Raw genomic sequence first — 13409 nt, forward strand, 5'->3', positions numbered from 1 at the left:
AGTCCTTGCAGATCTTCGAAGTTAATCAACGGTCATGCCCATGAGGTCCCTCACGTGCTGCTGTTCTGGGGAATACAAAATGTCGTCAGTATCTTGTGTCTCAATTTCCTGATCAGGGTACAGAGCGTAAAAATCCGATTCACTTGAAGCATTTGAACTTAAAACATTTGGAGAAAAGAGAGGGACTTCCTTTATGTCAAAGTCTCCCATGGGCGCCTGGTCGGCTTGCGGGTCTAGGACATCCGCGTCGGGTCCCTCGACCGCCAGACCCAGTGTCGCAATCAGATCCATAGTTGGGTCGGAAGGGGGCGTGCAGCTGTCAGCTTGTAATACATAAGAGGCGTTAGCCAGTACACGCAAGGGGTTTTCAGCACAAGTATCACAGTCATCACAAACATCCATACAGGCAGCAGCCAGTTCCCACATGGGATCCACACAAGTATCACAGTCGTCACAAAATTCAATACAATTTTCTGGAGCGTTGGTCGCAACTGCCTTGTTGAAGGACCCGTTCAGGTCGACGGCCTCTGTGGTCAGAGCCATAGTCGTTGTCGGCGGCTTCTTCACTTTCCATCCTGTAAAATACTTTCTCATACAGAGGAGGACTAGAGATTTCATTAGTGCCCCCCAAATTACTACCCCGATTATCACAGCCAGTGCGGTCAATAACCACTTCACTATGGTGCCCGTCCATCCCCGGAACCAGTCAGTGAGCCAGCTAAATGTATAAGAATTTTCGCGCGCGATCCGATCGATCGTCAGGGCGTGGCTAGTTTCCCTTAGTCTCACTATTGCGGCTGACACTCCTTCAGATGGATCGGGTATGTAAGTGCAACATTTTCCCTCTATAATTCCGCATACCCCTCCTTTCTCTGCCAAGAGCATGTCCAAAGCCACCCGATTCTGCATCACCATTGTACGCATGTGAATCACCGTATCCAATAGTATGTCATGAGCCGTAGCGGTGTCGTTTGCCACCTTTTCTAGGGCCAAAGCCAATTTATCTATCCGGAAACTATCCATGACTGTGCCCGCTCCTGGGAAGAAGAAACCGAACACCTTTTCCCATAGGCTCCCGTGTAGTTTAGTGGTTCCATCTTCGTTCATGACTGACCTCTTATAACGCCTGTCCAAGGACTTTGGGTCTAGCTCATCCAGTATCTCAACGTCAGGAAGGACTGAACCCAAATAACATGTGCCCCCCCAATTATTTATTTATTTTCACGAATAAACAAATAATAGAAATAACCTGGTCTACTTCCAATTTCAATTCTGGTCAGTTCTGGTGTCTGGTCACACACAATGTTTTCCTCACCCACTGTGATTCGCTCAAAATAGATTCTCACTGTTATGTCTGAAATTCGTCTCATGAAAACCCATTCAAGAGTCCGGTGTAACAGACAGCCAAACACATAGACACGCCGAAGACCCCAGGGTACCCATCAAACTAGCTTGTCCCCAGATCCACAACACAGCGAAACATGTAACTTTACTAAAACTAGAACGGGCACTCGGTAGAGCGCATACCTTCGCCGCAGCTACTTTTGTTGCCAAAATAAAAGACTACAAGATCTGTGTAGCAAAGCCACACCTACGTTGTCATGCGGGAAGATTTGTTTCAAATTAAACCATTCTATCCCGCCAAAAGTTTGATATTGTAATCACATCCATGACCTTTTCATGACCTTTTCATGACCTTGACCTTGACCTTTGACCCGATCGATTCCAAAATCTAATCAAATGGTTCCCGGATAATAACCTATCATCCCACCAAATTTCATGCGAATCGGTTGAATACCTTTTGAGTTATGCGAATAACATACACATACACACACACACACACACAGACATACAAATAAATACACAGCGATCAAAACATAACCTTCCGCTTTTGCGAAGGTAATAATCACTTACTCATAACTAATACTCATAATAACTCATAATTACTTATGTAATTACTCATGCCAATACTTACTCAAAATAATGTAATATCCCAATCTTCACCCCCTATGCAAATCGAAGCACCCCGGACAATCCACAACCAATATCAACCACTGTAGCCGCCTTCCCGACTCCAGGCAACCACACACAGCCACATACATCTCCATCCACGTCACACAAGACAACAGCCAACGAGTGTGTCCACCACACAGAAACCTTTGGCAATGCAACAACCGAACCCCCAGACAACCAACAACAAAACCCAATCCATCTCCATGGCTCATCAAGCAGTTCCAACTTAATCCAGCTTCACATACCGATTTCCCCAAAAACTCGTGAAACTTCACCCCCATTCTGGAAAAACCCTGGACTAAACCCTGACACCCTAAATAACTTCAGACCCATCTCCAACCTACCCTTTCTGTCAAAAGTTTTGGAACGTGCTGTGGCCACTCAACTCAAACATCACCACTCTGCCAATAACCTGTATGAAACATCCCAATCCGGATTCTGCTCCAGCCACAGTACTGAAACTGCTCTCCTCAAAGTCACCAGCGACCTTCTCTCTCCTCTGACGCCGGCAACCTCAACATTTTCATCCTCCTCACCTCAACGCCTCCTTTGACATCATCAATCACACCATCCTCCTCACCCTGTTTAGACCAGCTTGTGCCTATTAAACCCAAATCAGTTCACTCCCAAGCCTACAAGGACCACCTACAGCACTGCAAAGATGTCCTCTACTCCACCTACTACTCTCAAATTATCCACTCTGGCTCTGGAATCCCAAAAGCACTCTTCTCTACAATAAACAAACTAAATAAACAAATAAATAAACAAACTTTACAACGTGAACAAACTCCTCAGCGCCCTGGATACCACCACCTGTCATTCAGAGTAGACAACAGCATCTCCTTTCTGGCTTTCAGCATCTCCTTTCTCCTTTCTGGCATCCAAATAAAATTCTGGCTTCAAATCAACTTCCTCGAACTTAACTATGATAAATCTAAATTAATCTTCGTTTGCCCAAAACCACTCACCAAATCCACCCATAACTTTGCCCCCAACATCGATGGTTTCCCAGTATCCACCTTTTATGAATTTTATGAATCTTCTCATTATTCGAAAGTTTACAAAATGTCCCAAATCTGTATATTATTTTCTACTGTGGTTATATTAAACCATTATTTTACAAAATCCAACTTTCAATAAACTGAAAAATGCTTCGCCATGGAATAGTCCACCACTCATATAAATAATCATAAGAGTTCTGCGAAACATCTCCATCTTTAAAACTTAGCCAACCATTTTTAAACCACATGTTTTCCCCCCAAAAAACAAGTCACATTCTTTGTATATTGCCAACATTGTTCATCGTTTAAGTATCATCCAGAACTAAATTTTTTATAAACCATCAACTTGTAGATGCATTTATTTATATCCCATTAACCCAAGAACTCTCAATTGCTTGGTTATATTTTAGTAATGTCATATATCCATATTTCTTTTCCAAAATGTTCCTGATATACACATTAATCCCATCTGTCTTTGTTTCCAGATCAACTCAAATCAAGAAATCGACACAAATCCTTATTACCTCCAATCAACTCAAAATTAAATCAAACAATTCAAAACCAGATCGGATCAGCGATCAGAAATCACTTTTCCAATCAACACATTCCAAGCAACAATTCATTCAAAGACCAAGCTTAAAAACACAACTCTCATCTTACTGTGACAAATAAGCAACCAACCTACTTCACACTAAAACAAATAACTTTTCATCACCCCTTTCTTCTCCACCGCCTCTTACACTTAAACAGATCACAATTACTCACTCATACACTGTTGCCCATCATGAAATCCCAGTAGGTTGTTCTTCAATCCCAACCATCATGTGATCCCAACTACCACTTCTGACCCCATTGTCGACGTCTCCATTTATTTCGTTCCTCATGGGGTTGGTGTTTTATGGCCTTTACCTCTTACCCAATCACACTGCACATCATTCCCCGTCCTTGATGGATAATTTTACATCCAGATGGGCACAGCATCCCATTTTTGGCGACCCAGCCCTGAAACAAGCCCCTGGACTCCTTGCAGGCTGGACCAAAACCCCTGGACGAGGTTGCATCCCAGTACTGACTCTGCTACCTTCTTGCAAACCACTTCAACTCCATGAATTTTACATGTTTCGTGAACAGAACAAAGCACTCTGTAATCGTCAGATTGAAACTGCCCCAAACCCGTCCATATAAACTCCATTGTTGTCCTGTCCATCTCTCTGTGTTACATTTACATTTTGTGACTCACAGTACCTGCCTCCATGGAACAATGACGCCTAAGCACTCAATTAGCCCTCCCAGTACCAAAGACTTACAATCAGACCGACAGACAGACAAATAACAGAGGCATGTCGCCAGCCCCAGCACAGGACATCACCTTTCCAGGCAGGCACAATATAATCCACAGCATCGAAATGCCAATTTCTATCCGGAGCCTCGCAAAGCCAAAATCGGGCATGTTCACTGCATTTCAACCTCCAACCACACGGGGTGTTCCACCCTGCGCCTGCTCCACCATGCAACCCGATCTGTACTTGGTGCGCCCGGCGCCCCCTATAATCAGCGAGTTATAATAACCACAATATACTTACTTGGTGTACCAATATACCAATATACAGCACCCACCTCTTGATACCACAACTTAATTCATGTTACTTGCATCTCTTTGCATCTTCCCAATTGTCCTCCATTTACCATGACTATCCCCATTGCTCGGTCACACACGTCACTGTGCTCGGCCCGGTTAAATTAAACTCAAGCGTACTGTACCTGACGCTTCCGGTCGGCACCGGAAGTCTGTTTATTTCTTGAGACCCCTGAATCGGGACATCAACGACAATTACAACGACAAACAGAACTCGATATTCTCTGTTCACTAATTACGTACGTGATTTCAGTTTTAACCCACAATATAATGTCCCGATATTCTCCAGATTTAAGTCCTATATATCCTGCCGTTAAATCAACCTCCAGTAGACTGACAGCCTGTCGTTCTTCCAAGGTTAGTGAATTATCTCCGACCTCTTTCTCTTACAAATCTCGAACAAAGGTCAAATGAACTTTAAAAGGTCAAACTTCAAACGGAGAAAGGTGGTACCAGTTCTCATTCCACAACTAATACAAGTCCGGCGACATTCCCGTTCCTTGCAGGAACTCCACATCCGGACAGACAAACGACCACTATCGTGGCTCCACATCGCAAAATGCTAGCTTCTACGAATCCAACAACCGTATAACTCCACAGACAAACAAACACAACCACATCCTCCTCGCGCCCACACCTTGGCACAAGCCACACCACATACCGACAGTTGAAACTGAACGTCCGACATCCAGCAAAGTCGAAATGACCCACAATGCATTTGGGCACACATCCTCCTCTGAGAGTGGGCGAGTTATCGCCGGCACTCTGAGCAAATCTCATGCTCTGAACCCAATTCAACAAACTCAACAACAACTGCTCTTATTTCCCATCCTGACAACAACAATTACAACGACAACTGCCCAAAACCGAGAGCCCCCCATTCAGCACACACGTGACTCGCGGTTCGCTCGGCTCCTGCCCGAACGCACAATAACTCTACCCAAACTTCCACGGAGCCGCACGGCGGAAACACAGGTTTGTACCACACTTTAATTAAACGAACATCGCCAGGATTCTCGGATAGACGTTAATTTCACAACACACACGACAAGAATCCGATTTAAATTCAGAGATCGCCGATCGACCTGGCACAACCATCTCAACGCGACGACGCCACGCCGCCCCCCGTCCTGGCGCGCACCCTCGTGCCTCCACACGAATCCCAACACTCCCAAACAGATGAAAATCCGGACTCAGTTCAGGACCTCACCTGTTCCCTCGGATAGTCGCTAGGGAATGTCAAGTAGACCACTTACAAAGCTTCACACCGAAACCCTCTGCTTTGCATATGTCATACAGACAAATACATTGGCCAGATACACACGTCAATTAACATCCCAATATACATTCATTCCTCATTCATGTTACGTCTCTCATTCAAGGAAAAGGATTTTTGGGACGGGTTGGACGGGGTGGGTTGAGGTGAAAAAGGGAAGGCAGGGCGGGGGGTGTTGGGGTGTTGCCTAGAGCCCCGGGACTGAGCTCAGGTCTTGGGGGGGGGGGGTGGGGGGTCCTTTTGCACGGCCCAATTCTGCGGCTGTGGAGGGGGCCCTTGTATGTTCCAGTTTTGGGGAGGGGGCCCTTGTGGGTTCCAATTTTGGGGAGGGGGCCCTTATGGATTCCTGGGCAAGCATTTGCAACATGTCGTCCTTTACATCGGCCTTCTTATCGTCGCCCATGTCCCACTGCTCGGCCGCTTCATCTAATTGGTCGGTTAGCCTTAGTGCGATGTGTACCCCGGCCAACAACAGGTCGACCAGGGCCCCCCAATCGTCGAGGGTCTGGGCCGGGGTTGGTGCTACATTCGGCCAGCGTGCGTGTACTTTGGCCTGGTCCCACACCCGCGCTGGCAATACAGCCTCTCCCATGTGGCAGACGTCCCGCCAATCTGCGCCTGTATTTTGTATCCACAACCGCATAAATTCCGGTATCTGACCGGGATGTTCAGCCAGCAGGGTTCTCACCCGCTCCTGCATAGACGCCAAATCTGATTCCCTCCAGGGTATCCTGATGTTAATGGGTGCCCCCCTGTTCAGTCCTATTGTTTTTAAAGGACACATCCCAATTGCAGGTTGTGGGTTCTCTGATTCCGTGCACCCTTCCAATGAGGGGTACAGTTCTCCTGGCCCCTCTGGGGCCACGAACCCGCTGTCCGCCCCATTAATTTCTTGTCCTCTAAAAGGATTGCCCGGGCTAAGGTGAACCTGAGGGGCGGCTGGTCTAGTTTTCTGGGGGTCTAACCCCTGGGGGAACAGGGGCGGGGGTGGGAGAGGTGGCGCCTGTAGCCCGGGGACAGGGCTCAGGGCTTGGGGGGGTAGAGACATGGTGGCTACCTCCCCTGTCGCGGGGTCTTGGTCCGGATTATGGACGAGCGGCATTAGCCGCTGATTTGCTTGCTTAACTACCTCCTTAATTGTTTTGTCCTGAACCTTGTCTGCTTGTTTCTTTTGACCCTGAAGCTTCAGTACTTCCCCTGCCAAGCTAGCCTGTCTTGAGGCTGCCAGTCGCTTCATTCCTTCCTTTTCCCACCAGCCATACACTTTCCAGTAATCGGGTGGGAAGTGTTTCCTTTCCCTTTCTAGCTTATCCAAAGCTCCGTACAACACTTCCAACTTGTCAAGTGCAAACGACCCCTCCTCTGGCCAGGGATTATTTAAATCTTTAGTTAACACAGCCCAGTCCTTTACTGGTCTTACCGCGGCAAAATGATGCCTCTTAAACATGAAAGATGCCGGGGTTCCCTTAAGGGGTTCCCCTTCTTTCATTAGCTTGCTTCCCATCTTATTGCTCTGGGCTGATCCTTCCTGGAAAGTTCTCGGCCTGGCTCAACCTTTACGGCTGTCCGACCTCACTTTTCCCCTTTCCCTTGTTAACTATAACGTTACCCTTATCGAACGTTATCTTTACCGATATCCTGCGCAAATCCTTTTACTGGCCATGTTCTTATGGCCCTCTAAGTTAGCCACAGCCCTTCGTTCCCTGGCATGCAATGGCATACCCCATCTTGTCTCTGGGCTGTTCCTTCCTGGAAAAATCTTGGCCACCTGGCTTCAACCTATATGGCTGTCCGACCTCATTTTCCCCTCCTGGTGCTAACTGTAACTTTAAGCTTACTGTTAAGTCCTTACTGGTATCCTGCGCAAAATCTATTCTTAGCTTTACCCTTAATGTTTATCCTGGCTTTAACAAAGCCACGTCATTCTGAGGCCTAAAATGAGCCTTTACTTACAATTTCTGTTCGAGTGCAGGCAGCGCGGAGACAGGGAGACTGGACCCGCTCGAGGGAGGAAGGTACGAATTTGGAATAATAGCCCTCTGATATAAAACAACTCTCACCTTTAATCAAATCAACGTGCCGGCGCCGGCCTCAGGCAGCCTTCCTCCTGTCCCTCGGGCTCCGTTTCCCGTCGTCCGGTGCTGCACCCCACTCCTGGTACCATCTGTGAAGAAGCGGCTCTTCGTTTGCAAAAGAAGTCCACAAACAGTTTGAAAATGACGCAGCTTTATTAAAAACCAACTTATACAGATCCGGAGGAGACAGACATCTACAGCAAGAACCAGCTTCATGCCACGTCTAGCCTTCCTGAAGCACATTGATTCGCAGTCCGTATAAATAGGGACAAGTTTATCAGAAAATCTCCGAGAGAACAAAGCGACTGGCGAGAGTCCCTCACCGTCATCCTAGCCCCCACCGTCATCCGTCCCTTATTTGGACCAGATGTTTCTCTGGGCTCCGAGGAGACAGAAAATATAACTCATTAAAGGGAGGGTGCATTCTTTGGCTTCGATAAGGCCATAAAATATATGGGTTTGTTCAAATGAGTAATTCAAAGCATGTTTATACAGAGTCAAGCGTCGCTGTGATTAATACAAAATATATATGGTTTTAACGATAGGTTTATGTCTGCAATCTAATCATTCTACTAGCGTTACACAAAATCACGCGCATGTGAGCGTGATTTTACGACCGGCCTTATCTAGCCTCGAAAAAGCACACGTATACAATTGTCCAGCACGACCGAAGCGAGCCTTTCCTCATTTTAAACTAAAACGAAGCAAAAACCTTTTATTAACTTTATGAAAATAGCATTTTTAAACAACATTTAAATCATAACACATTAGCAACCAACGTCTATAACTGAACTTTAGGCAATAACAAATCTACGACTTGACATATATATATATATATATATATATATATATGTATATATATGTATATGTATATATATGTATATGTGTATATATATATATATGTGTATATATATATATATATATATATATATATATATATATATATATATATATATATATATATATATATATATATTGTTACGGACACGGCTTAGATGTTATGATGGGCCGAGCGGAATGGCCGCCGTGTTCGCACAGTTTACCCGATTCCACCCGACGTTGACCAAATCGCGCTATGCTAAATCAATGAAGGAAAGGACACAACGGCTGGGATAAATGAAACGACACAAGGGGTACAGTTCTCAAGACCTCCGGAGGAGGATATAATTGGTGGTGGAGAAAAGGGGTAGATTACAAGGTAAGAGGTAAAGCACAGAAGAGATAGGCACTTAGACACAATCTTATCTATCCCAGACAGACCACAGACAAACGGAACAAGACTGACTTACACAGGGATTGATGGCAGGGAAGGACAGGCAGTCGATAGCACAAGGTGCACCTTGGCTCAAGGGCAGAATCAAGCACGGTCCAGTCCAGAGATGCGGGGAGGTATTGCAGCGCTCGGAGGTGGCGTCTCTCTTGCTTCAAGCTCAGCGCGCATCTGAAGTCACCTCCCTCTTCCTGCGCATGCTCAACGGGGAGTGACACGCCCTCGGCTGCTTGGCTCCGCCCCAGATGGGACCGGTCCGCCGCTCCCATTGGGTGCGGGGGTTACCGGGCTCCGCCCTTGACGAGGAGCTGACAGCGAGCCCCTACGTGGTAACCCCGTCGAGCACATGTTCGATGGCGGCTAACCAAGCCGGAGTGAGGACGCGCACTCCCCGTGCCGCCGCCGTTGTTGTTGTTGTTGCTGAACCGTGAGGAAGAGCTGCGGGGAGGTATTGGGAGGTCCTAAACTTCCTAACGGTGCCATACAATCACATTCTGGTGCAACGAAGAGTCAGAATTAATGGAAACGAGTCCTTAACTGACATAGACTAAGAATAACTAGCAAGATGTCCTATAGTTGTCTACGTGAGATGCGGTGGACCTGGATACGACATTTAATGGGGGAAATAGGGGGAGGTCGGGTATACAGAGTGTTGTTTACAGAAAATGGGACTAGGGAATGGGGGATTGGGGATAGTTGGGAAGGATGAGGAAATAGGGGAATATTTACAAGCGGATATGGATGGATGTAAATCCCATATCCGCAACATTGCACCCTTCTCTACCTCGGGGCGTCCCGACCCGATAAATTTTTACCTACTTTAGTGTGGCACTCAGATGTAGTTCCCTCTACTATTAACTCAACCCTGAGTGCGACAGTTTTACAGATGTTCACAAATGAGTAAATATGTCCCCCTGCGACGTTGCACCCTTCTCCTCACAGAAACACACCCACAGGATAACCGAATCGCGGAAAGAATCCTCAAATTAAACATACAGCCGGTAGGGAGCATCATTTACACAAGACTACACTGATATTTACACTACGATCCAGGCCCTGTTCTTTGAGGAACACATGCAGATGTTATGCATAGAGAGAGCACGCATGCCAGCATCGATACACCAACCCACAAGTGCTCTGTGGCCCTACGGCCTTTAATAATGTGCAGAGCACCCCATCCAAGCACCAAAAGCACCACCCCATACACACAGTCAGCACCATCCGGTGCACCAATAAAGTGTTCAGTAATAAATGCACAATCAAGTGTCCATGGTCACCGGTGGTGTCGCAGCCGGCCGATGTTCTGCCGCTGGTCTTGCCTTCATGGAGTGCACTTGGCCTTCTGGCTTCTTTAGAAATAAAGAAAGGCGCCAACCGCGTCCATTTCTAAATTGTGGCCGTCAGGGGGGCCAACTATAAGTGGTTCACCTGTATGGCATAGGTTCCACGTTGACCCAGAGGTCCATCCCCGGGTGGTGCTTGCCCGCAAAAGAACTGCGGTCCATTGTGGGCGGCCACCAAAATTGCGGTCCATATGGTGTATCGATCCAGGCAGCAATCAGCGAAAGTACAGGCCCACAACTGCGGAGCCAGCACCTCTCTCTCCTCTCTCTCTGCCCCAAAGCCAGATCCTCGGAGGTGGGAGACAAAAGAAAACAAGTGAGTAAGGTGGTAAGGGCGCAAAAGTGCATGCAATATAAGGTAATGCACACTGGGGGCACATGGGAACCAGGTGAGACAGGTACGTTCCTACCGTACGCCCCCCCCCCCACCAGGTAACCTACATTGCCCCTCCCTTACCCCTTACTGTATCCACAAAACACAACACTACCCATAAACATCTACTTTACACATCAACAAACGTCCCTACTGTCTTCCCCGTTCCTCCCATAAACCAAATTCGTCTTCTCTCCCTCCTAACCAATCAAATTTGCCATTTCCAACTCTCATCAAAATTTGCCATCTCCAACTCAACATCAAAATTTGCCATCACCAATTCATCATCAGTCCCTCCTAAGGAGGGAGAGATGGAATCACCCCAATGTCTCATCCACGTCGTGATGCGTCTCACAAATCCACACAGCAATTCTCCCTTCCTGCAACACAGAACAAAGGAACACAGGTGTGGAGTCATCATCACCACAGGTAAGTGGCTGCGTATGGTGCGACAGGTTCATCAATCCTAACTATTTCCTAAATGACTTTAACAACTTTACATTACCCGGGGTCTTTCCCTGCCAATCCATTGGCCAACTTACACTATGGGTTCTAAAAACCAATTCCCATTGACCAAACTGTGGTGCTTCTCAATTTGGGGTCTCACTCCCCCGATTCATCTCCCGGTGCCCTTGCACAATTTCTGGGCTGCGACGTGTAGCTCTCCCAGCAGGTCTACCCACCTGCACACCTCCACCACTGTAGTTGCCACCCGAGCTTACCTGCTCCTCACCCTAACCTAACTAACTGGGGAAGGCCCTCTCGCACTCTCACCCCCTCAGTGCCCTCTCTGGCACGGGCTGCCCGATCCACACCCGGGATCCTCAGGCACCCACTGACACTAACGGCTCCCAGAGCCCACCTGCGGCCTCACCTGGCCAACATCCTCACAGTGGTGGAGTGCCCAAACCAACTACACACACTAACAGGCTACACGCCCAGCCATTTCCACAACACTAATGCAGCCATCCACAATACCATTCTGCAACCGCACCACAAATGCCAATATCCAACCACAATTTACCTATACCCTCTACCTATTCTTTAAACTACCCTCCCCGGGTACTCGTGAAAAGGGGTCCACTCTTCCCCCATCCACACCTTCGCACCATGCACACCACTCCATACCACTTACTCCAACTCTCTCCACACCACTCATTCTCTGCTCCATATATTCCACACACCTGTACTTGCACACCTGTGCACTCCTACTTGGTGCCGCCTGCACCCTTCTCTCCCCTAAGCGCATTCGCGCTGATCCACAACACTCACTGCTCCACACACCTGTCCAGTTCTCACACAGCATCATCTCATCTAACTACTCCCCTCTGAAACTTGCGCTTCCCAGTCGTCCCTTTAAACTATTGCGCTCCCTCGTCATTATCATCCACACTAAACTACCTGCGTCCCCACTACAGGTATCAGTCAGTAACTAATCTTAACGTTACCTAATGTCATCTTCGCTAGATCCCTACACACAATATCCTAACCCACCCGGGCTAGTTTTCACTGCCATCAACCCCATAAACTATAGCGCATTTGCCCCACTGTGAGGGATGACAGAGTTGCCATCCCACCACATTGGGCACCTCCCACTACCAATTTTGCACATCAAATTTCAACAAATCAAAAATTTGCCAATCACTACTCATCCTCTGCCAATCATTACTGCCAATCCTTTGCCAATCATCAAATTTTGTTTTTTTCTAATTTTGGGTCCAAAACACTAACCTCATCACCCGTCTACTTATTAGATCCTCTCGGTGCGCCAATTCCCTTCTAAAGCTCGGCTTCGTACAGCCAAGCCATGAATGCGGGTTGTTTGGTGCCAGCGGCTGGATACGTCCCGCATTCGGTGCAGGGAAGGAGGTTTACCCGGGCCGAGGTCCCATGCACCATCTCGGCACGGAGCCATCCCATGGCCCGATCTCGACCTGCCGGAATGCCTCAACAAAAAGTGGTCGCCATGACGACCCTTCCTATCGGGCTGCCAGCTCCGCCTAGTGGAGCACGGACGCGGCCGTTCAAAGCGAGGCCCAGCGTGGATCGCGTACGGCGGTCCTTTCGAACCCGCCGTGGCTCGGATCCCCGCTGGTTCTCGCGGCACGCGAAGCCCGGCACGCACCGAGGGCCCCATTCGGCTAAAAGTCGCTCTAACCGCTAACCCGGTTACCGTCGATGCCTCACCTGCATGCTTACATGCATACGCTACCCCTTTCTTGCCCATACCTCCAGCTGTTCCCATGCTCCTCGTACCTTTCCTTACACACCTCGGTACACTCATTCCACTCACAGCCTTGGTCACACACCTGACCACCGAACACTTTGGCACACATTCGTTGTTCGCACACCTCACCAACACACCTCTTCGCGCCCCTTCCTCGGTCACCTCCTCTGTGACAATCACAGGTGTGCTTTCACT

General features: G+C 47.9%; 1 protein-coding gene and 1 long non-coding RNA gene across 5 annotated transcripts in view; one reads left to right on the forward strand and one right to left on the reverse strand.

Annotated features, from left to right (window-relative positions):
* Positions 1–13409, forward strand: part of LOC137432510 (netrin receptor UNC5B-a) — a 430308-nt gene that overhangs the window by 134960 nt on the left and 281939 nt on the right. The window lies entirely within an intron of this gene.
* LOC144893278 (uncharacterized) lies at positions 2221–3843 on the reverse strand. Its single transcript, XR_013624310.1, has 2 exons — positions 2691–3843; positions 2221–2658 (listed from the first exon to the last, which is right to left on the reverse strand). It is a non-coding gene; the product is annotated as an uncharacterized LOC144893278 (long non-coding RNA).

Source organism: Myxine glutinosa, chromosome 8 (assembly GCF_964187855.1).
Source record: "Myxine glutinosa chromosome 8, kmMyxGlut1.1, whole genome shotgun sequence".
In the NCBI taxonomy this organism is placed as follows: Eukaryota; Metazoa; Chordata; class Myxini; order Myxiniformes; family Myxinidae; genus Myxine; species Myxine glutinosa.